We start from the raw sequence: 5,656 nt of genomic DNA, 5'->3' as shown, positions 1-5,656 counted from the left end.
AACCCAGTCACATGGTCATATGTAATGGCAAGGGAGCCTGGGAAACGTAGTTGAGCAGTGTGCACAGGAAAAAGAGAATGTGGATTTGAGTGAGGAATCTCTGCCATACCCTTTATGAGTCGATCTGTGAATCCCCTAGGGATCAAAAGATTCTGGATCAATAAACTTTGCTTTAGAAGAACAGGCACACACACACACCCCACAACCTAACTGCTACTGAAAATATGATTAAGGACAGAACTAAAGATCATCACATTCATTCCTTTTTTTCTAAGTATATTGCAGTTTTTTTGATAGCAAAAAGTGGTATTTATTCAAATAGATCTCATTTTTAATGAGATCTTTTAGGAATAGGAAAAGTCCATTCTGTTGTTCCAAATTCTAGCTGCTAGCCCATCAAGTTGGTGTTGTATCTTTCCATATCAATGAAATTTACCACAAATCATTCCAAACAAATGTTTTCCCTCAGTTCTTGCTTATGGAAATGCAGGTTGCCATGACAACAACAACAAAAGACTGCCCTTGATCATATGGCAGATCTTGCTAAGGAACAAGAAGCAACTAGCTGGTTCAGACATAAACCTAACCCCACAGGCATGCATAACAAGGGAAATGAGAAACGGGGGCAATTTTTTATTTAAAAGAAAAAGTGAAAGTAGAGAAAGAACCTTGATTCTAGCGGGAGAAAAGATGTGGCCAAAGAATTTAAATAAACCACTTCCTCTTGTTACATTCTTTTTTTTTTTTTTTTAAAGATTTTATTTATTTATTTTTTCCCCCCAAAGCCCCAGTAGATAGTTGTATGTCATAGCTGCACATCCTTCTAGTTGCTGTATGTGGGACACGGCCTCAGCATGGCCGGAGAAGTGGTGCGTCGGTGCACGCCTGGGATCTGAACCCGGGCCGCCAGCAGCAGAGCGCGCGCACCCAACCGCCAAGCCACAGGGCCGGCCCTCCTCTTGTTACGTTCTTTTTTGGGGATGGGATCTGGCTTTCTCCTTTTTTCTTGTTATATCACAAGCCTCCTAAAAGCATTTGTGCCCCAGATGCAGGTTAGTTTTCTCTACTTCCAACCCACCTTGACATTAGAATGGGGTCATGCCCTTTACGATAATGCACAGAGAGAATTCCCAAGGACCCCGCCCATTAGTTACTTCTTGAGTTGCTGCCTCTGAGGTCTATGTTATTGAAAGACCTAAATGATAACATGTTAATAAGTAATTACTTTGAAGTCTGGCCCTGTGGTGTAGTGGTTAAGTTCATGCGTTCCGCTTTGGCGGCCCAGGGTTTGCAGGTTCGGATCCCAGGTGCAGACTTACACACTGCTCATCAAGCCATGCTGTGGTGGCGTCCCACATACAAAAGAGAGGAAGACTGGCACAGATGTTAGCTCAGGGACAATCTTCCTCACCAAAAGAAAAAAAAAGAATTAAAAAAAAGGTAATTACTTTGAATAATGTTTAGGCTATATTAAGCTACTTCCAATAAAATTGGCATTTTAGAACAAAATAATTTGCACACAATCTTGACATTTTAAGCAATGGGATTCAGCTTTTTTAAAAGTATGGCTAAAGCTAGAAATTAAAAATAACATATAACCAGTGAATAATCTTCATTGTATGAATATAGCTCTCCTCTAAGTGATCCAGTCACCTCCATTTCTATGGAAAAGGAAAAGGGACATGGCCACAGGGAAGCACTCCAACTTTCGAGACTGGGCTTTGAAAAGCATTTCATGTTTCAGCAACAGAAGGACCTTTCTAAATGGGTTTTACTCTGATCAATATTAAAATGAACCTACAGAGGCCAGCCTGGTAGCACGGCAGTTAAGTGCACGCGCTCCGCTGCCGCGGCCAGGGGTCGGGATCCCAGTGCGGACCGACGCTTGTCAAGCCATGCTGTGGTGGCGTCCCATATAAAGTAGGGGAAGATGAGCACGGATGTTAGCCCAGGGCCAACGTTCCTCAGCAAAAAGAGGATTGGCAATGGATGTTAGCTCAGGGCTAATCTTCCTCACAAAAAAAATAATAAATAAAAATAAAATAAAATGAACCTACCGTCTTGGAGCATACACAGGACCAGGGGTGCTAAGGACAGCAGCTGAGAGATAACTGGCTGGGTCCCTATTCCCCAGCACTCACCCTGCTGAGGAAAACATTATTCATTCAACAAATATGTACTGTCTGTTATGAGCCAGGCTCTGTGCTGGGATCTGGAGATGGAATGATGAGTAAATCAGATGTGGCTCCTGCCCTGCTAGTTGATTTATTGTCTAACAGAGGAGATAGAATGAAATCATCACAGAAGTATATAATTATAATCTGAGGAGTGCTGTGAAGGTGAATGATGTGATGATTAGGGATGGGATTTAGGGGTTCAGGGAAAGCATCTCTGAGGAAGTGACATTTCAGGGGGAACCAAGAGTCAGAGTTGGGGGAAGGGAGATGGGGAAGGGACAGGGCTTCCTAGAATGGGGAAGGGCTTACCTATCTGAGGAGCTAAAAGGAAAGCTTGATGGGAGCTCAGAGAACAAGATAGGTTGAAGGAGAGGTCAGCACTGCCCTGCCATGTAGGCCATTCTATGGAATGCAGATTGTATTTTATGATTAAGAAGCTGCCATTAAAGAGTTTTAAGCAAAGGAGTGCCATAATCAAGTCTGCTTTGTGGGAAGATCATCCTGGCTGCTCCTCAATGAACAGATTGGGGAAAGTGAATGACCAGGAAGGAGGCTGTTGCAGTGGTCCACAGGAGAGACGATGGCTGCTTGGGTGGTGGCGGCAGTGGAGGCACACAAATGTGCAACAGAGAATATTTTGGAGGTGGAGCTGACAGAACATGGTGATGAACTAGATGTGGGGGCGAGGGACATCTATAAATGGGCAGCCAACTGGAACATTAAGCAGAATAATCAAAGCTAATGTTTACTGAGTGCCATGTATAGTTGTGTACAAAACAAGGACACTCATTTGAGGAGGCAAGAGGGGCTATAATCCAAACACTTACTTTAAGAAAGCCACAAGGAGCCCCTGTGGGGGTTATGGATGTGGTTTTCATCCTGTTACTCCTAGAATGTAAGATTCACAAGGGCTGAGTCCATTCCATAGGAGCTATCACTTAGAACTGGGGAAATCTGATCAAAATTCCTAGTCACTGAAGCACCCAGCTAGCCCTGCCAGCTAAAAAGCCAACAAAATACGGAGTCAAACCACCCTTTGGTGATGATAGATGAATACTTCATATTTAGAGTGGCCCCTTTCTGTGGCAACAGAAGTATCCTTGGGTTCATGTGATACCCTCTCAAAACAAATAATTACAAAATGATGATGAGGTTAAGGTTGCTATCACCACACTGTAGGTAATCTTTGGACACCATGACACCACCAGCTAAAGCAGCCAAGACTTTGTGTTACGGCCCCCAGCTATGAAGGGCTCATGGGAACCCATGGACTCAGGCTGCAGGGCTAGGAGGAGAGCAAGGCAGCACCAAGTCAGTATAGGAATCTGCACAAATGGCAGAGCAACTCCAGGAAGCTCAATCCTTTATAACCAAAATGCTAGGGCAGTCCAGAGGTATTCAACAAGCAGTATTACTATACTCTTACACAGTACCAAACTCATGTTCACTTTCAGTCAAATACACTTTCTCAGCACAAAGGAGAAAGCAGGAACCCATCTGAGACCTCAGCTCAGGCCTCCACTTTCCTAGTTTCCTTGCTGGTACTGAGAACCTTGGAGAAGCCCACATGCCCCACCAGCTTGAAATGAGGCTAGAAATGCCATGAATTTCTCCCAAAGGGAATAGGGGCTTTGAACAAGCCTACCTGCACATGTCTAATATATAACTATTCTTCCCATTTCCAGAAAGCTAAAATGTCCAAAATCTCCCCCATCTGAAGTGGGAGGATGGAAAAGTTCTGTCCAAGCCAGTTTACCTTTGACCATATAGTCAACTTGTGAATGCCCACTTTGCTAGGATTCAACACAGGTCTAAAATCAAAGTAAATCAGGCCAACCACAGAAATATTGGAAACATCCCCTGGACCAAAAGCCAGCCTGGGCGTGCATGTATTTCTGCTTGCCTTCATCCTGTATCCCTAGCGGATCTTCTATGTGTCCATAGAACACAAAACTACAGAGTATAATGTCAACCTTTTAGGTATACATATTCACACACTGTGTGTATCTGTCTGTATATATATATACAGACAGATATATATATATATATATGTGCTTTGAGAAAGGATGGGAAGAACATGTTCAACGTTTTTTTTTTGTATTTCCTAAATTATCTACCCTGAAAATGTGCTTTCTGAACCTCACTTCTTGATAGCTAACTCTCCTTTGTCCCCTACCTTATCTCCCCCATTTCCTTTTCTTCAGGACATGTGTGGCAACAGAGCTCCAAATTCTTAGCCTCCTCCTGCCAAACTTAGGAAGACTATTTCCACATTTTCTTCTACGAAGGGGGCCTCTTCTCTCTTCATATCTGTAACAGGAATAGAATTTAATCTGAAGATCAAGGTCACAAAATATAAGAGCTGGTATGAACACTCCAGGCTATATAACACTCCTCAACATATTAAAACAAGATTTTAGCAATTTGTTTTATTGATAAAAAGTTGAAACATACTTAAATCACCTTGCTGTTAAGCTTGTATAAGCCAAAGCAGACTCCCTTCGGAGTATTTTTCTTTATTTAACTCTGGGTTGGCATACCTTGCTATGTCTACAGCAGTAACTAGATGTTGTGTTTTGGGTCCAAGGCAGAATACCGTGTAACAACTGGCAGACTGTCCTTTTCATTTTAAAACTTCACCACCCATAGAACACAAAACTACAGAGTATAATGTCAACCTTTTAGGTATACATATTCACACACTGTGTGTATCTGTCTGTATATATATATACAGACAGATATATATATATATATGTGCTTTGAGAAAGGATGGGAAGAACATGTTCAACGTTTTTTTTTTGTATTTCCTAAATTATCTACCCTGAAAATGTGCTATTTACATAAAAACAGAGAAATTACGCTGGATATCTACACTAACACTTTAAGAACCTATTGTATAACATCCAAACTTCTTGTTTGCTTTACAAAGCTCCCTACCACATCCTTATTTTCTTTACATCCTCACATAACCATTTCTGGACAAGTTGGATGTTCTCTGTCCACATCATTCCAGCTTCCTGGTCATTATATAATTTTTTATTTATTTATTTTTTTCCCCCAAAGCCCCAGTAGATAGATGTATGTCATAGCTGCACATCCTTCTAATTGCTGCATGTGGGATGCGGCCTCAGCATGGCCAGAGAAGCGGTGCGTTGGTGCGCGCCTGGGATCCGAACCCGGGCCGCCAGCAGCGGAGCACACGCACTTAACTGCTAAGCCACAGGGCCGGCCCTCCTGGTCATTATACAATCATTCTTCTTATGTTCCCCTCAAATCAGTATTTCATGACTTCTGGAGACCTTTCCAAATATCATCAATGATTAATCCCACCTTTCATGAGTATCCACAGAGAGTGTATAATTGTTTATCTGATTATATGATTATTTGTAGGCTGTTGAGGGCAAACACCTCTTAGTCTCTAAGCATAAAAGATTTAGCTCTTTTGAGATACATATTCAAAGATTACTTTCTTCAAAAGA

Source organism: Ceratotherium simum, chromosome 16 (assembly GCF_057802395.1).
Source record: "Ceratotherium simum simum isolate JZ-2026a chromosome 16, ASM5780239v1, whole genome shotgun sequence".
Taxonomy (NCBI): Eukaryota; Metazoa; Chordata; class Mammalia; order Perissodactyla; family Rhinocerotidae; genus Ceratotherium; species Ceratotherium simum.
Note: the sequence above shows the minus strand (reverse complement) of the source record.